At 36.4% G+C, this 20,509-nt stretch overlaps 1 protein-coding gene across 5 annotated transcripts in view; it reads right to left on the bottom strand.

Annotated features, from left to right (window-relative positions):
* kank4 (KN motif and ankyrin repeat domains 4) overlaps positions 1 to 19,710 on the bottom strand; it is a 38,055-nt gene extending 18,345 nt beyond the window's left edge. For 2 of the 5 annotated variants that reach the window (XM_015355660.2, XM_006634914.3), the window contains exon 1: positions 483 to 846. The gene's annotated coding sequence lies outside the window, so the exon portion shown is untranslated. Of the gene's footprint in view, positions 1 to 482; positions 847 to 16,182; positions 16,254 to 19,568 lie in introns of those variants that run through there. The other 3 variants (XM_069194190.1, XM_015355662.2, XM_015355661.2) reach the window with 3 other exon arrangements.
* Positions 19,711 to 20,509: the final 799 nt, after the last annotated feature.

Below are 20,509 nucleotides of genomic sequence, written 5' to 3'. Positions count from 1 at the left end.
TACTCCTCATTCTACCTGAAGCTTGTAGCATCCAGAGAGCACAAAACACAGCCCCCAATTATGTGGTTTTTAGATTGTGTCCCCATAGCACACTGCACAGTCTATGATCTCCGTTCACTGAATGTATTGAACCACACGACTGCCAGTTTTCTACTGTGCATTCATCAAAACTGCAACCTTCGCAACACACACGGAAACAAACTGCACTCTGAAACCTTTGGGTTTAAAATTAAAAAAACTGGCTATACATTTTAATGTAACAGCACAAACAAAAACAAAAAAGACGAAACACAGCTCCTACAGCAAAAGAGAGATCCGCTGCATAATCATTTCTTTGCTTTGCAGAATGCCTGTCACTTTCTCCTGCATTGCAGTAGCAGGACTAGCTGATTATTGCTATCAGCCCTGTTCATCTGAACAAAAGCTGAAATCCCTGATCTCGGCTGCATTTCAAATTCATCTGTAAAAACCATTGCTCTTACCTACATGTTCCAGCAGCTCTGGAGAACCTCTTCTTGTAAGCACATTTTCCCTTTCCTTTCCTGAACTTGAAGAGAACAAAATTGTTGCTAGTGCAGCACTGTGACTGTGTTCCAGCTGTTCAATGTATTGGTCAGGTGACTGGTGACCTTGCCTAACTAAAGCAGGCAAGTGGCCCAGAGAATGAGGACTCTTAGAAGTTTTCCACAGAGCTCAGAAATTCCACATAAATCAGCCTTACTTCTTCTGTCTAAAACAGGCAGCAGACCTATTGTTGTGGAACAGAGTGCAATAATTCGATCACTACAGGATCTCTTCTGTCTGTGTTAAACAATTCCCCCTAGAATATATTTGAACCACTACTGAACTCCCTATACTCTCATCAGTATAATCTTCGCAGTTTAAAACAGTCAATTATTAACAGTACCTAAATAGTTCCCCTTCGGGAATCTTTTTTTTTCTCCTGAATGCAAATTCCTAATGTTTCATTTACTTTTTCCCATGCTTTCAGTGCTCTCAGAATGAATAAAAACATATGCTGACATTGTTCAGTATACAGGAAAAAGAGGAAATTTAATAGACGATCATATTGGTATATCAAATTACATGCATTCTATTGACTTCCATATTTGTACAGTGGATTTTAATTACACTATTTTAAAAAAGGAAAAATATTACAGTAAAGAGCTTCTAAAAATCAAAATGACTAGTACATGTAGAAACTAGAAAGGTTACCAATCAAGATTTGAGTTTATTTTTACATTATAACTAGATTTCTCATTTTCTAGAAGCATAATAAAAACCTACCTTTTAGGGTTTTTGTACAAGCTGACTCTGGCACTCATTAATTGCATTTTTGTTTTTGCTGGAGGGCAAATACCTTATCCATTTAAAATGGTAAATTTAAAATAATTGTCTTCTTCTATATTGAAGTTTTAATTTTAAAACTATCATGGCCTAAAACTATCCATTTATTTAGTGCCATCAGGAGAGAGACACATTGTCACTGTTTTATTCTGATATGCTTGATTACATTTATGAAGGAGAGATATAATTATGAAATCTAACACTTGCAGTTTTCTCATTATTTTGAACTGCATGACTCTTAGTCTGGTGGCAGTATAGTAAGTTTAGCATTTGGAGAACAGATTGTAAACTGTCAACTGTCTCAGATACTTTGTATGGTTAAGAGATATTTTAAAAAGTCATTGAAGAAAAACACTTAAAACATATGTTTTATTACAGCACTGTCTGAGAATCACAATTTAAACATTGAGGAGCAAGTCTATTTTCAAGCTGATAAGTAAGTCTGACAACTGTTTCTTTCTCTTCAATTTCCCATGTCGACTCAAGTTAAAGGCAGGGGCTCCACTAAGCAAAATTCAAGTTGTCTCCTCATTCCTAGAAAATATGAGGACCACCTGCATGTTTGATTGGTTGTATTCACACTACTGAGATCTTTTTTTCGTTAGATTTACCAGTCCTGCTTGTTTTCATAAACCCCAAATTCCTTGGGCTCATATCATCACCAAAGTTCCAAACAAAATCCCAGGCAATGTATTTAAAATCTGTAAATAATTTGCTAATTTGACCTTCACTGGATATAGGCCCCCTGCAGAGGTTTCTTCTGTGTGGGTGGGTTTTACATTTCTGTTTGCTGCCACTGTTGCTGTTTTTAATAAAAACCCTAAATAGACAGGATCTTTACTAATCAAGAGAGGTACTGGCAAAAATGAAGTTTTCCCTGAAAAAGGCCTCTTTACAAGGCAACTGGCATTCATTTCCTTTTTTTTTCCTTCTGGTAGATAACATAAGCTTCACTTGGACCTACTGAACAATAGGAAAATGTCTCTTTATGTGTTGCTGTGGGAGGAAGGGTTAAACAAATCCATCAAACTATTGTTCTCCAAATAAGGGCAAACTCACAGAACACATTACTTTTTAAAAATATTTGCAAGAACCATATTCATAGATGTACAGACTTTTAAGTTAGTTCTATTGTGAACAATTTCCAAAGACGCTGAGCTTGTGATCTAAACAAAAAATAATTATTTCAGTATCTCACAGTGGTGTGAGATATGGATACTCATTTTACCTTAAACCCAAAATGGAAAATGCAGTGGATAAAACTGAATAAAAATGAATTTTTAAATACCAGTTTTATTAGTCTTGGTGTTCTGTGAATACGTAGATATATGGAGATACCTTATACCAATTTCCTTTACAGGTGTATACATTTTTATCAAGAAATTGAACCAATCATTTTCATTCAGGCAAACTGCATTCACATGAAACATACAGTATGCAGTTCATAGACTAAATGTGCACATACATTTCAAAAACATAGAATGGGGGAATGTAACTTTTAAATAGCTTTAAACAGTTTTGTCTTTTGTTGCAAAAAAAAAGGATGTTACTTCATAACTATGTTTTGATTTATTTGAAAATGCATCAAAATGATCTTCCTTTAAGCATATTCTTTTTACCATATCGTTTCATGAGCTCCTATCAAAAGTTGAAAGTCACAAACTGATGCAAGGTTGTTCTTTTCCAGAATGCATAATTCTCTTGTTTATCTTGAAATTATGACATACGGAATGTAGTTCTGCTATCATAAAGTCTTGAATGGAATTTAGATTAATGGAATCTGTTAGATGTTAAAACATTTGTAATTAGTTTAAAAGAACTCGTAATCTGGAATTTAAAAGATAAAAGATTTCATTTCTGGAGGAATGAAGAGACACAGTTAAGTCCACAGTAATGACTGACATGCCAAGAGTAATAGGCTAGTACTGATTGCCTCACAATTACATTTTGGATTATCTGCATATAAACCACTCTGACTACTTTTCATTAGAACATTTAGTGCTACTAAATGTTGCACTTCCCTCCACTCGAAGGACTTTACAGGTAATGGGAACTAACTTCCACCACCACCAATGTGTAGCCCCACCTGGATGGTGTGACAATAGCTAAAGTGCACTAGGACAGTCATCACACATCAGCTAGCAGTGGAGAGGAGAACAGAGTAATAATCCCAATTGACAGATTAGAATTATTATTCTATTATTAGAATTATTAGTGGATTATTAGAAGGCCATGACTTGTAAATTCTAGAGCGGATATTTGGCCAGGACACTGTGGTTACACCCCTACTCTTTTCAAAAAGCACCCCAAGATTTGTAATGACCACAAATAGTCAGGACCTTGGTTTTATGTCTCTCCCAAAGGAAGGCGCCTTTCTATTTACAGTGCATGGTTCCCATCACTATAATGGGGTATTGGGGGTATAAAGACCCCCACAGACTGCTAATTGCACACTGTGAATAAATGTGCACTGTACTTTAAGTATATTTTGACTGAACTCACATATTGCATTACACTGTGCACTGTTACGTATAAAGATGTTTAATTGGCCTAATTATGATCTCAACCAAGAACTATATTGTTCCATTGTGTACCAAATGCAAACACTTCAAACTTAAGACAGATGACAGCATTTATTATGACTACTTGTTCATTCTAACAAACATTTTGTGTCTGTCCTATAACTTCTCAAGAAGAGTTTTATCAGATTTATTTTAATTATGTCAGGCAGCCGTGAAGCAGCTGTATGAGATCAGCATGAGGCACATGTTCACTTATCAGCTGCAAATATAACATTGCTAATCCCATTGTGTCCTATTGTGTCGCTCACCTCCACTATCTCTTCAGCAAAGTTATAATTCAGACTCAAATCCCAGCTGCCAACAAAATTAATCATGTCAAACAAATTGCCCAGATATCCTAGCTAAAAAAACGAGAAATCTTTTTAATTTTTCACGGTGAATAAAAATTGGCCAGAAATTCAGTTTATTAGGAGTATAAGGAGTGGAGGCAATTTTCAGATGCCTAAAAATGAAGCAAACAGATCAAACGTTGTGTTTAAGCATTGATACGTGTGGTAGACTTCTACATTTAAACTGAACAAAGTAAGGCATATAAAGCTGGCATACGCTGGAAACGTACTTGTGGATCACAGCTTATTAAGAATAACAAATGCCTTTATTTGTTAAGACAGGCTGTAGTTTGATTGCAGAACTTTCCCTTCCTTTGTGGTAATATGAAAAAAACTTCTGGAGGTTAGAGAGCAAATTGCCTTCACTATCAATAATAAACAGGCTGACTGCCAAAGACTCTTGTTGTTCTAACTAATGGGTAGCAGCATGCCCGGGTTTTATCTCTAGATACATGGCTGTTGATGATGACCTTGGCCTTTGTTAATGTTGTAGAGGTACAGTACAGTATATGTAGGGGGAAATTCAAGCTATCTTTCATAGTTGTGCTCAGCTATTTGATCAGAACAACAGGTTAGATTCTCAAAGTCATGTTCATGAACATTTTCCCCATGAATCACACTTTAAGCCAAAGGTAAAATAATTAAAAATACTCCTTTAGAAGAAGGAAGAAAGTCTTGTGTGTCATTCATTCGCAGACTATTTGTCCAGTTTGGGAGTGTTTTAACATGGGGCTATATACAGTAATAAGTGCACTTCAGTAGGTAAACTGTAACAAGATTATATTTCAAAAATTATTAAATATACTGTAGTAATAATGGTCACCACCTCTGGCATTGGGGCATTGAGGCATTGGCTAGGATATCACTTGGATTTGGTTTGGATAGTTGTAAGAACACCTTTTTAAAGGAAGGATAGCTACTGGAGAATATCTACTTAATTACTGTATGTGAAAAAAGTCTAGCTTACCTATATTAGATATTTCTAACATACTGTAGGTAACACATCATTCTTCCATGGAAACGAAAAATTAGTTACAAATTGTTAGTACTTTGACAAATATTAAGTTAATTTTTAACTAGAAAAAAAGTTGTTGTTTTTTTAACTTGGATAAAACACCTCCATGATTTCCCATCTGGACTAATTGTGGCCAAACTGCCCATCTGATTCCTGTACTATAGTTTGGCAGTTTGCCTCCAAGGGAAGATTAAGATTTTACTGTTTAATGTTATTAAGATCATAGCCCTTTATATAACTATATATAATGAACCTTAACAATACTCTTTTAGCACTGAAAATATTTACAGCTGCACTCTGGTGGTGTACCTGTATCTGCATTGCAGTTAGTGCAATTCTGGATACCTCATACTGTGTACCTTGTGAGCCTCAGCAGATTTCAGTCAACAACTCCAAGGGCATTTTTTTAAAGCTAATTGCTTTAGAAATATGGTATCAGAAGCAAAGGAAAAGGGGACCGCACTAAAATTAAGAAACAATGAAGCAAAGTCGGAAAACCCTTGAATAATTTAAAAGCCTTTGTAAGCACTCTTGAGATGCATCTGTCTCCCATATTGAAAGGAATTTAGTCCCCTATCTTCGAAAGACCTGAAGTTAATAGAGACTTGTGACTCTCAAAAAACAGATATACTGTAGCTCTCATAAAGTGGAGATCTAGACTGGGGTTAATATTCTCAGTTGCTTTGAAGTCAGCAGCTACTGTCTCAGGATTGCTGTCCCCACTGAACTCATATATTTTAAGTTACTCAATTTAGAATTTTAGGAGTGATTGTAGTATCTCACACATTGAAAGAAAGGGCATCAATTCAGTAATGTGCACATAGTGCAGTCTTGACGCTCACCAGATTCCCTGACATGGGAGAACTTCGTCTTTAAAACCATGAGCAAATAAAAAGAACATGCAGAAACTATTTAGGCTGACAGTCTGTTTAAAAAATCCCAGAGGTCTCCTTTTATGTCTCCAAAAGACATTTCTTAAAGAAACCATAGAAACGAAGTAGAAAGGCAGGTAATTTATGCTGTAATGTGCTTATTATACAGTGGACTTTCCCAGGGTAATATTTTTGGCATGGGTTGTGACAGAAAAATGTGACTTACTGTGCTGCTAAGTAAACTGTTATTGCAATTATACTTAACACAGCGGTTCTCATTCCTCTGTGTTACCTTGTGATAGCACTCAGACGTGTGTATCCTTAACTCTAAAGTTAAACTGATATTACAGAATTATTACTAGCCTTGCCAGAGATCAAACAGATAAGCCAAAATGTTTAATTGAACCATTCCAAAAGTACTACACATGTATTACATGTACATGCAACAGCAAGTGCAGTTACACCTGAGTTAGAGTGGGGATGAGACAGAGGCTGTTAATGACAAGATTGACACAAGCCCTGGTACATGTGCAAAGTGGCTTAGATCACTTAAATGCTTTAATTTTAATGCTTTTGAAAATTGAAAATTCTGGTGGAACCTAGCATGTTCACTAGGCTTTCTAAGCAGAAATTTACAGCAGTAAGTCATAAGAATCCCCATCTTTTGCAAAGCATTTCTGCTTAGTAGGTATACCCTGTCAAATTAAAAACGATCAAAGCCTTTGATGTTTTGTTGCCCTTCTAATTATCAGAGTTGATTAGTTCCCATCAGATGAATAGACCTGAAAATAATTGAGTCACTTCAAAGAGGCTCTCTGTGCAAGTCCGCAAAAAATCTCTCTTCAAAAAATTTTTTCTTCTCCCCATGAACTAGAGTAGTCATCACATTTTCATACCATTTCTTGTCTTTCTTAACAGCATCATAAGGTGCAGTGATACTGTACATTCTCCTCATACTGTGAGCAAAGCTTCAGTTTCAGCATCATAGCAGGCAGACCAAGTACCGTTTAGAATGGAAGAAAAAGAAACAGAATTTTTAAACTAGTGCCTAATGTGCATCACTTCTCCTCTTAGTTTCAATATCCCCCTAATCCCACCACATGATAATGTCCTTATAAATTATATCAATGAGGTTTTTGTTTTCCTCCTATGTTTTATATCCACATGTCTCAACTAAGGCACATACTGTACTGTATAGTACAAGTTGGAGGACACAAGTGGAACTAAGGGGGATGCATCGAAGACTGGGAATAACCCCCACTACAAAGCAGGTCAGATGGAGAACAGAAAAATTACTTCCCCAATTTAGGATTGCAAGATTTAGCAAGGTAAACTGGAATTTAACCACTACACCACATTACTATGAGTAATGTGAGATCTTTACTTTTGGTACTCAGGATCTCAGTTTAGCAAGGATGGCACGTTCTGTGGTATAGTGTTCCCTGGCATCATATTGAAGTATTGATTTCAAAATTGTGGCCTATGTGGAAGAGTGCCACCTACTGGTCCACCAACACCACTTATGGCAGCAATCTATGTGATGGGAGGTCTCCCATGCAAGTACTGACCTGACCCAAACTTGTTCAGTTTCTGAGCTCTGATGAGATCAGGCTACAAGTTGGTAACAGTGCTGTCTTACTGTACTGTAGATGTGTACAGTAGGCTGAATACATATCCACCATCACAGATGTCCTTGAGAGAGTGAAAAATCTTCCTGCTCCCCCAATGTAAATAGTAGGACACTACGGGCAATAAATGAGATTATTGGACAAGCTTGATGCCCTCGGTGTGATTCTGAAGTGGCCAGAGGGACCTTGTCCAATAACTGTGTGCTGATGGGAATTGCAGGTGAAACAGTGATTTCTGAAAAAAGTGATTGGCATGGATGGAGGCGATGAATTGTTACGGGAACTATGGACATGAAGGTTGTATTAGCTTGGGTCTGAAAAAAAGTATCACAAATGTTCTTTTCTAAGTTCTATTGAAGCTGGGTGCAACCATTTACATCATTTTTATTTTTATTTTTTTCAGCATATTGGGAAGGTGTCATTATACTGTACGTGCATCATCATCGCAGCAGCTATAAATACTCCTGTGTTATACACTGAAACCAGCACTTAGGACACCGCAAGGAAGAGTGGCTACACTCCAGCCACAGGAAGGACCACAAAAAAAGGCAAGGAATGAAACAATGTCAAATATGAAGTTAACCCACACACAAATACTAAACACTATTGCTGAAAAAAACAACACAAAACACATTAACACCAAGACACCTTACTATGGAAATCTTGGCCTTTCTTTTTTGTGCCATGAATGTCTCCGAAGAAATGCCAGCATTTAGAGGCATAATAACTCGCATACTGTACATTTCTTTTTGAATTATCAACTGACATTTAATTTGTCACACTTGAAAACTGAAATTGTTTTCCTCTATAAAGCTCAAAGAGCAGCTGATCATAACGTGTTTTATGACTTTAATTTTAAAATCTGATGCATGTAGGAATAAAATCTTACTAATGAAAGGCAGAAGATTAATATTCTTTCTGCCAATGTGCAATGAACCATTTTTACTACTAAAAGAAGAAAATGTGCCTTATCCCATTTTCATTCATGTTGATTTTACTCATTACTAATTTACAATGCTCAAGGCTGCTGATGTTTCCGAGTGTTTTAGAAATATACTGTAGCATAACTGAACTGCAACTACGGTATTTGTAGCTCAGAGAAGACATTCTGCTTGTTGATACAGTTTCTCGGGCAGAAAGAGGACTGTGTACAGTATACAGGACTAGAAATTTGCACAGGCATATAATATAATCAATAATAATAAACTTTATTTTATATAGCGCCTTTCAAAGGCTGCTTATCAAAGAGTTTTACGAACGACAACAACAATAAAAAAATAAAAATATAACACATGCACAGTGAGAATACACAATGAGAGGAAACAGTAGAGGGGAGTACTGAATACAGTAGGGGCAGAGGGGTAAAGAACAGAACCAGTTAAGTAAAGGCTCTTCTAAAGAAGGTTTTTGAGTCTAGATTTGAAGGAGTTTAAAGAAAGTGACTCTCTGATATTATTTGGGGATAGAGTTCCAAAGCTTCAGAGAAGGCTCTGTCACCCATAGAGTGTAGATGGGCTTGGGGGACAGATAGGAGACCAGAATTATAAGAGAGAAGGTTGTGGAGAGTAGGACGATAGCAGCTCAGACAGGTACTGAGGTGCCAAGCCATGCAAAGCCTTATAGGTGAGCATAAGGATTTTGAAGTCGACATGAAACATGACAGGAAGCCAGTGCAAGGACTCCAGGATAGGTGTAGTGTGACCACTTGCACTCGACCTGGTCAGGATTCTGTTGTTTGTAGTGTTCAGCCTCAGCATACTTCTTGCTGTGCAAAACACACACACATACTGACACATGCATGCTGAACGGCATGAACAGGCACACTGAGAGCTTCCATAAACTGAGAGGAGCCTGATAAATTAACCATTCACTTAGAACTTAGAACATTTCATCATTTATTTTAATTACTTCTGCATGATGTAATATGTAGTAGTTCAGGTGGGTAGCTGCATCAGCTTGGTTTATTCCATGCTGAAAATATATATATATAATGTTTCAGCCGTGGAGGCTCCACTGCCGAAAAGTTGTTTTCTTTCTTCTTTTTCACCATGATGTAATATAGCCAAATGAAAAAAGCATGCTTCTGTGTTTTTTTATTATCTAATTATCATTAGAAACTAGTTACTGGTGTAAATTAGAGCCTTTATATGTAGACACTTTTGGAGTAGTTAATGTGTTTTAGGTTATTTCATTTCCACGGGAGGAATTTAAAACCGCCTTAATTTCCAATGTTTCCTTCATATGCAATTATCTTTATGACTAAAGCCTTCACAAAGCATTTTATTGTCTATGTATTTTTGAAGTGGCAGCTACAGTATCACTGAACAAGGCCTCAAGGTACTCCTGATTTAATAACTTTCTGCATCAGAACAGGTGTCTTTTCACCTATACTTGCTGATGCTGAAAAGTTCTGTGAGATCCTTATAAGTATGATATTACAAAATAGAGATTAAATGTATCAGAGGTTGTTTGGTGTAACTTGCCGAACTAGAGGAACGGCAGCCTAACTATAAGCATGAGGCTGACCACATCCCTCTCCTTATTTTTGTGAGGAATGAGCCAGGGAGCTGCTGCAAGGATGAAGAGAGGGGTTTGTTGCTCCAAGGGAAGTTCAGGAGGTAAGATATTTATGTTGGAGAGTGGTGAAACTGTCTATGGAGACTTTAAATTCTGCTTAGCACACATAAACTCAAAGTTAGACACGTGTTACTTACAGTATAAAGTACATACACATACATCTGCTAAAAGTTAGCTATGTCATGCTGATGAGCCCTAACAAAACATCTGTCTGTGGAAACTAACGTTAACTTTATAAAATTGAAATGGAATTAGACCTCTTTACTTTCTCATGCTGCGTAATGGCCAAAGTTAATTAATCTTCATCCGTCTACTATCAGAAAGCCACTTATTCCCAGTAAGGATCACAGCAACCTGGAGCTTATCCCGGAAACACAGGGCTACACATGGACTGGGCGCCAGTCCATCACACACACACAAGAATATTAATATTTTCATAATTTATGGCAATTTGCTTGCCCACAAAAAATGTGTTGTGCTAGTTAGGGAGTCATACCTGGGCACCTGGCAGAACATATAGCTAAGCTATACAGTATTTTCCTAACTAATTCAAAAGTATTGTTTGAATGTTTTCTGCATAGCACAGACACTCAAGTTTGTTTTTTTAACTGTTGGAATTCTAACTTAATTTGATACAGTTTATTTTCTCAGTTTGGAAAGAGTAATTTAGTTTGATTAAGGACTGAGGGAACGGAGCCAAATACTGTCCCACTGTAGTTTCTAGAATTTATTTTATAGTGAAATATAATTCTCATAAGGCAGTGCTTACAGAAACTTTTTGTCATCTGTTATCGCTGCTGAGAAAAATTCAGTCCACACTCTTATAGAACTACACTGTGTTTTGGCAGCGCGTCAAAATGTCTGATCAACTGAGTTAACCAGCTAGTTTACCCTGTGGGAAACAAAAGAGTTCACTCTGAAAGGTTATAATTATATATTGTTTCAGAAGGAGCTATCTTTTTTTCCAAAATCACAACAAGAGTCTTTAATTCATTGTAATCCTTTAGTAGGCTGTTAACAAAAGAAAACCAAAATAAATCTACCCTCTTACTTAATGCCACACATTTGATTTATATGACAGCATGGAGGATGTTAATTGAAGACCTCTGCTGAAGTTTCCTCTGGTGTGTTAAATGTCATTAAAATTGTTAAATTCCAGACCTGGAGTAAGCACAACATGTTTAAGGAGCATACAATACTCCATTGACTTACAGAGCATACTACAGAAGCGTAATCATAATGGATATCCTGTTAACACTGTGGGAGAGGGGGTCAAGTCGTAAATTAACTTTCCCCTGCTATTTTACCAACCAGAAACAAACACAAATTAAGGGACTGGCCTGTATTTTCATACATAATTTTATATGATCCTTTGCTGCCTAACTTCAGAGGAAATTGTGAATTTCACTATTATATTGATCTTCAAGTATCGTGCTTTACGCCAAAAGTTTCTCACCCTGATCTTGGAAGGCTTCCATCCAGCAAGTTTAATAGGGAACCACTAAACCATCTGTTTCTACAGCTGGAAAATGTTCAACTGTGATCAATTAAAAAAAGGCAATTGGTTAAATTAAGAGTTCACTTATCCATCCATTTTCTAACTGCTTCATCCAATTGAGGCTCAGGGGGGAGCTGGAGTCTATCTTGGTAATAATAATAATAATAATAATAATAATAATAATAATAATAATAATAATAATAATAATAATAATAATAATAATAATAATAATAATTGCTTACACTTATATAGCGCTTTTCTGAAGACTCCACTCAAAGCGCTTTACAGGTAATGGGGTCTCCCCTCCACCACCACCAATGTGCAGCATCCACATAATGGGTGCAAGGCAGGGTACACCCTGGACAGGACACCAGTTCATCTCAGGACACACACTGACAGACACAATTTTATTAAGAGATCATTTGGAACACAAATCAGAATATACTTTAGTCTTAAAGGACCAAACTTTCTTTGATGAAATGACTTGCTTAATTCATCAATAACTTCATAAAAAGTCCATCTCTTTAGCAGGTGATTCAGAGTGACCTATAAAACAAAGCCAATTGTGACTCTCCAGGACCAGGTCTGTGCAGCAATGTTTGCTGCAGTGAGCTTCTGGAAATACAGAAGGTGAACAAGTGAACATTACAGTAAAGCAGCTTACAGATTGCGCTGTTTTCCTAGGAAGTGGTCAGGATTTCACATGAAGGTCAGCTGTAAGGCTGAATATTTTGCCACAAGTTGGCTCCTCTCCTTTCTTTCACAGGGTTCAAAGGATCCTGCCCTTGAGTTTCTTGTGTTTTTTTCCTTTTCTTACGAAACAGAGGAACCAGTCCTAAAATTGTTTATCTCAGAGAATTTGAAAGTAAAAGCTGGAACCCATTCAGAAAGCCTTATGTTATGTTTAATTTCAAAGGATGTTGTTCTCCACCTCCTCCCAGAATTCATCTTCTTTGCAAGTGAGTTTGAAGCTGATAACTGGTTAAGATTATTATTATTTTCTTCAAAAACAGGTGCAATGCTGTCCATGTGGCTGAAATATTCTTTCATATTGTAACAGTACTATTATTCCATGTCTGAAATATGATCTGTTTGCACTAAAATAAAATAATTACTGATGTTGTTGATATTAAAAGAAATTGAGTGAGACAGACTAAAAACCGTTTGACTTGATGTTAATTACTTTTATTGTTGTTTCCTGATCACTACCACAGTATACAATATGAATTTTTATGCATCAACAACCTTTCTTTAAAACCTACTGTTCCAAAGTGCTTCTTTAATAGGTAATACATATTCCTCATTCTTTGCTGGAGTGTAGAAATTTGCTATTTGCTAATAAGGCCAAATATTAACACTTCCCTTTTGTGGGAACCCAAAATTCTTAGTGTTCTTGAGTCTCCTATGATTCATATGGAAAGTTGCCAACCTATCCACCATGACAAACTCTTTTATTGAACAACAACCACTGTGCATACTGTGTTCTTGAAATCAGCTTGTTTTTACATACATTATGTGTCTCTGTAAGACAGTGGTTACCGTTAACTGTTGCATTCTTTCAACCTTTGAATTAAGACTTTAGATTTTGTTATAAACAAACTTTTGTATACTTTTTCCTCCTTTTTTCTGCAAGACCTGGAGAGAGAGGAAAACCATGCCTAGTGCCACCTATTTTCAATGCAAAAATGTTTATGCTGTAATCATCACCAAGATGCAAAGAAAAGCTACATCATAAATAAACTATTCAAACTATTACTTGGAGCAGCAGCAGGGCATTTGAGTTAGTGATCCTGCAGCCTTTTACAATGTTCTTCTTGTCTCTAATCATCAGAATTAATCCCCAATTTTTGTTTATCTTTTCAGACCTCATTCTTTAAGTTACAACACATTATGTTGCTGTTGTAGAATGGCAGTATGTTAAAGAGAGAGCCATGATACACATGTAGATGATACAAGAACAGGTGAAATATGTGAACAAAGAATACATACATGCATATATATATTTCAAATTTAGGTGTATGTTCACACCTGGGATATTTTATATTTTTAGAGTATGTAACACATTTTAACAATGAAATCTGCTTCCTATGACATTGTGGCACAGCCAATAAATTCCTCTGCTGTTCATTTTGAATCCATGTGGTATCAGAGAACCACGAAAAGCAATTTGCTAGAATCAAGTGCAAGCAATTGTAACATGGAAATGCTGAATGTGCTTAATGGGAATGTAGCCTTGCCATTCACACTGCAAAGAGAAAATGCGCAATAATTTTCTGAAGAATAATAGAGCCAAGAAAAATATACTTTCCCATTATTAACACTGCCAGGAAAAATAAAGCAATAAAATAATTCTGGATTTTGTCTAGGTAAAATAAACCTTGCAAAATTAATATTTATTATTTTAGTTCATTGTATTGGTTTTGGGTGCCAAAATGAGCCGCTTTTTTGACTTAATGACTACAGATAGACTTATCATATACCATCAGCTTTATGGTTCTGTCAACATTCAGTGTCACCTGTAACCTCTCAACCCTAAGCAAATTAAGCAAGATATGATTGCTTAAAATAGTGAAAATAAGTATTTATTGAAAATGAAGGGTTAGAAAAGGTTCTTAACGGATGATACATCGGAGACAAGACTCCAAGGAAGATTCAGAGAAACCACCAGGTGGACTTTGTCCTCCAAATAACTTCTATTAAAAATGTAGCTGATGCAAAACCACACAAAGAAATATTTTGCCACTTTACAGTATAAAGCGAATAGTCTAACAAAAGCTTTATCATATAAAATTGTTTGTTTCTTTGAATTCTTAATTTGTGCACCATTCTCACACCACAACATTTCCCTCTCTAGGTGCAGCATGGTATTTGCATTTGAATTAAAGCAATTTACCTTTTTTTTCACACTGCTACTAGTGCATATTGTTCAAAACAGCACAACAAGAAAACACGAACCCAGTATTCAAGGAAACTTGAACTATTTTGAATCTTGTATGCTGCGCTACAAAAAGAACATTTTTTGTTTCAGATGCTCCAAAGGAGGATGGGAATGAAATGAGGTCTGCTCTAAATTTCTGAATAGTCAGACCAGTCTTTTGGAGATATCTATTGAAATGTTACCATTGGGATTCTTTAAGTCTTCAAATAAAGCAAGATAAAATGCACAAACTTCCCTAGGAGCATTCATCAGATGAAATCAAAACAGAACTTCAGTAATTATGATTAGACAGTGAATATCAAGATAATATTTTACTGTTTGGCATTAACTCACCTAGCCACTAGGTCAGGTGTGCCAAAATCTTCCTCACTTGCGACGAATTAACCAGGGAGACTGTTAGAAAAGATGCACTTAAAGTTCTCTTGAACTTTTATTTAACAACTCCATTTTTTCATTGCTTCAGAAAAAAAAGCAGCACAAGAAATCTTTAGTCTTTTTTAAAATTGAATTTAGCTAAAGCTGACTAAGCTTAGTTGGTTTCTTGACTAAACCTCTGGAATCCTAAAATAATCACCCTATATCTGAGATACACTCAAGGATGATCTCTGTATCAGCATGGCGCCAGTGTTTTAGAAGCTGCAAGGTGGTGTCTTCTATTGGGTTATAGTGGAGGAAGAAAAACTCTTAATCGTTACTTAATTTTTTAACTAATGCATGTGCATAGAGTACTTGCCCTAACAAACATGAGTTGTGTACTACAGCATACCTGGCATGACATACTAAGAGCATTTAATACTGTTATAAATGCCAACACTGGACACCACAATCTGGACAATCAGAAATCTTCTTCAGTATTTAACGTCTGCTTGTTTACCAAGCATCATTACATTTACATTTCTCTTTTAAAATAATCAGTAAGGTAAACTTAAGCGTAAATACTGATGCTACAAGACTATTAAGAATGTTATATTTGACATTGAAGAACCTGAGAATTATTTTTAGCTGGGATTCTACTTGAAAAAGCACTTCAAGAGCAATAAAACATGTTTAGTGATCAGACGTCATTCCATACATGCAATCAATGCTTAGCAGATCCTTTCAGATAAAAAAAGCAGGTGTTAAATGCTTGGCTGTTAAGTCTTGGCATGTACTGTAGGCGTTTTTTAATGGTGCCTGGACAACATTTTCAAAAAATAATAATTAAACCGAATTCATACTTCATACCAAAGAAAATTCTTCACTAATGTAGGGATGACACTCTAGGCAGGAATGTGGCTTTCTTATAGAGGAAACAATGACAATTTCTTTTGGGTCCCTGCTCTGGATACAGCTGTGGAGATTGAGGGGACAGTGACAGGATTTAATAGTCAACAGAAATGAACAGCCTGCCACCCACCTGTTGTTGACCGGATAATCCCAGCACAGGACTGTCCTGATCCCAGGAAGCCTGGGAAAAGTGTATCTCAGCTGGGAAAGAGAAACATTATTGGAATCATATGCCCTTGGCAGTCGTTTCCGAAGAACATGTGCTTCTCAGCTCACTGCATTCAAGCCAAAACCAAATGTACACAGCAAATATCCCAAGAGGTAATTTCTTTTAAAAAAATGCCCATTTAAAACATGAACAATAAACTGTACTAATATTTCACATCCTACTGCTTCCATGTTCAAGAGTTCAAGCCCTTCACTGCTTTCCACAAGAGCAGAATCTGTTTCCATGCTCTCTGTTTAGAATTTCTTTTGTAAACTGCAGGAAATCGAAACCTTTCACCTTTCTTTTATGTATGTAAAATGGATTTACACTATCTTTTCTTGCTCTGTAGTTTGAAAAACAAGTCAAAGCCCCGATATCAAGCTGGGTGAAGAAGAAGATGATCTTATTCGTGGTGCTTTGACATTGCTTGTTCCATACAAGAAGTGCAGGCCAACGGTTCCCCTGTAATAACTGGCAAAGAGACAATTCCAGAACTTTCTGTTGGATAACTTTCTCCTCTAAAATGTTACAGTGCAGACAGTTATTGTTACGGTTATTTTCCAACGCAATTCAGTGGTACTAACCTGACTGAAAAAAATGTCTTTTTGAAAGAAATTACTTTCTTTCTAGCGAGAGAATAGCAGTCTCAGGCCTCAAAATGACCTGATGACTGTACTACCAGATTGATATTAAGGAATTTGCCTCAATAAAGTATGGTATTACAACTACTCCTATTTATTAAAAAATATATAGTTTAATATTAAACCAGATAAGTAAGCCTAAACAGTAATCTAACTCAGTGATAGATGATACAGTTCAGATGCATTTAATTGAAATTGTAAGACTTTTAGATTTTAAGAAATGCTTTAAATTCCCAGAACAGTTTCCAAAAAAGACAACATCAGCCTTGTACTGTTATTTTTTAAACTGGAAACAATAAACTTTTCTGTACATGTGAGTGAAAACAGAAGCTCCATTTATGCCTTTCGTACTGGAAAGTCATTAAATTGCATTGTTATTGCCTAATTCAAGAAGCTGTTGATTTCCAAATGATGATACTGTCTATTTGCATAGATGGTCAGATACGCAGTACATTACTGACTCTAAATGTCATGCTCACTGAATGCACATCGCTGCGCCGACATGGTCTGTGACAAAACTGTTTAGCTTTTACTTTCGGCAGCCTTGAAAACAAGGAGAAGAAGAGCAGTACAGTGTTTAAATAAGGTATTGCATTTGCTATTTGACAAACATACAATATTTCAAAACTGTTTGTGACATTTAGATACAGTAGTAACAAACGTGGAACACGGACCCACAGTTTAACAGGTGTGGAATGCAAACTATGGCTAATTGTGGCTTGAAAGAGTGCATACGTATGACTTCACAAAATGAAGACATAAAGCATCTGTTGAATTGCATTTGCTCACTGTTTATTCTGTTGTAACGTTGTATTGGATTGCTCGTCATGTTAACGTAAAGAATATTAGTTCGCATGTGCTTGTCAGACTCTAGGTTTGGTGTTGCTGAAGGAAAAGTGTGGTTAAGAAAAACCAAACAAATTAACACCTGCAGTTAATCAAAAGGAAAACATATACATACAGAGATTCAATCGAGATACTGTATGCATTTATCCTTACGCATGCGTGGTATATGCAGTTTAGATAAAAAATAGATGATTTTTTTAGTGAAAGTAAGGGGTACAAGCGCTTCAGCTACGACTCGTGACATAGTCAGACATTAATGTTATCCCTCTTAGGCAAGACGAAAGATTGGTATAATTAATTCCGGACACTTTGTAATGAAAACTATTTTTTAGTTCAGAATTTCTCCACCATTATACAGTATGTACTACTGAATTACATTTCTCCTGTCACATAAAGAACATGTTTTCTAATCTGTTCATGGTCCAGTTTCTGTTGAAGTATTGGATATTCAACCACGCAGAAATATTCGTTGTTGGCGAATAATCCGTACCCATAAAACTAAACTGCAACCAGCAATAGCTTCTGTTAAACCCCACACGTTAAACAATGTCGTCGGGTACATTTTACACCTTTTTTCACTTTCCTAGCCCATGCTAGATAATTTAAAGCAGCTGGAGGCTTCTGGCTCGATGCCAGATGTTGTTGGCACTTGGAAGCGATCATATATCTCCGGTTCTATTTTGTAAAAAAAACGTGGCGGTAAATTTTGTATTCTAGAAAAACAAACCTATTGTTTCATAAAACGTAATTTGTTTTGATAGTCTACGTTACAGCTTTATTTTGAATACAAGCGTTTTCCCACCCGACTCATGATATTACAATTAATGACTCATAGTATTTTGGAATATAAAACACCACTGCCAATGCTTAATACTTAAAATGACAAAACACGTGGCAGAAAAAATTAACAGCATTTAATGATGTGTCAGATTTTCGCGGCGAAAACTTGGACCTGTAGTTTGGTCGTGAGGGATGTGGAGCAGCTTCCAGACCCAGTAAACACCACATCACTAACCAGTATCTCAAGGTGAATGTGTACAGGGATGAGTGCCAGAATAAAAAAAAGTTAGAAGTATGTCAGTGAAAATAAATGGTGAGAAGATTAAACAGCTGTGAGTGTTTAATATTCTGTCAATGTTATAGTACACATTACAATAACATCACTAGTCAGTTCTAATAAATGGTATTGATCATTTAAACACAGATAGACTGCATATACATATGATTTAAACTTTATACAAATAAACATATAGATTACAGTACATGAAAACTCTGCATTAATTAATCTGTATGTTTACATTGGCTGAACGTATTAGGCACGCCCAGCATAATTAATGTTGCCCTTACAAACACACTGAATGTGACATGGACACACAAAGGTTTGCAAATGCCAAAGATTCAACTGCCGTGAGCAGAGCTCGGTCATGAGGATTCCCTGCTCAGAATAATCCAGCCACATCCTGCCTCCAGGATAAATCATGTTAGCCCAGTCAAATATGCTCCCTTCGTTAATGAGGACATTAAAAAAAAAAATCTTCTCAGTGCTCAGGAGAAACCCATAATGCGGTAGGTTAAAAGCAATGTGAAAGGATACCAATGAAAATGGAATGAGCATCAATGTGAAAAAAAAAAAACGTTTTCTTGATATCTTTAATAAACTTCCCTTCCCAATGGGCACTTCTTACAAATTAGATGAAGCAGCCAAACGGTGAGCCAAGCCCATAAACCCAACCACAACATTAAAGAAAACAAAACTACAAATACTTTATCCTGGGTGAGCTCTTCAATTCCAGGAAAGGCACTTTAACTGAGTTTCCTTACCTTTAAAGCTGCCTGCTCCTTCTGGTGTCCTGCAGAGAGAATCCTACCCTGTTTGTGGCACACCACTCAGCTGCAGCGTGTATTGTTTTACCAGATAGCATCTGGAAGTGGGATGCAGTTGTTATTGAGAAATGCCTAAGAGAAGGGGATGTCTAAGTCATTTAAAACATAGGCTCTGTTGTAGCTGTAGACACACCCCCCACACCCCCCTTTTCTGCACTTCCAGCACCAAGCTGCAGTCAGGAAGGTAAATCATGCTTAACTGTAGAACATCAGAACTCACCAGAACAACAACTGATAGAAAAATAAATGAACGAATGAATGAATCAATCAATCAATCAATCAATCAATAAATGTCAGGAGGGTTAACTCTAAAGCAGAGCTGTTCAGGCTACATTCATCCCTTTTAAAAGATCTCCGTAGTGCACTGCCTAACCTATTTTTCCGTATATTATCGGAAAACATATTCTTAAGAACTGGACTGACGCTTGTTAGGTTTTACAAGGATCAAACACCCAATGAGGATATATACACCTCATTCTCATTTAACACCACCCCCTTCATTGTTTACAGAGTTCCTCTGTAAACATTTTCTCATTGTCAGCTTTTACCTTCTCCAACCCACTCTATTCCAGAACTGTAAAGAGTCTCTCTTCTGCTGTGCTGGCTGTACTGGGATACGGTTACTTTTCTAGGTTTAATTATATCCATCTACAGACACTGTACACCTGGGACTGCTGTGTAAAGCCCCACTGCTGTTTTTTTAATACAACAGTAGATGTTGAATCTTTTGCCAGTAAACCTTATGCATTACACAATTTCTTTTCATTTGTCACTTTGACTGAAAGTATGAAAAAGAAATAATGGTGAAAAATAGTAAAATATTCAAAATATTTTGGGACTTTCATGAAAGGAGCTTGAAATAAGGCTATATACAATTC

Source organism: Lepisosteus oculatus, chromosome 9, assembly GCF_040954835.1.
Source record: "Lepisosteus oculatus isolate fLepOcu1 chromosome 9, fLepOcu1.hap2, whole genome shotgun sequence".
NCBI lineage: Eukaryota > Metazoa > Chordata > Actinopteri > Semionotiformes > Lepisosteidae > Lepisosteus > Lepisosteus oculatus.
The sequence above is the reverse complement of the archived record's forward strand: the minus strand, read 5'-3'. Positions and strand labels throughout refer to the sequence as shown.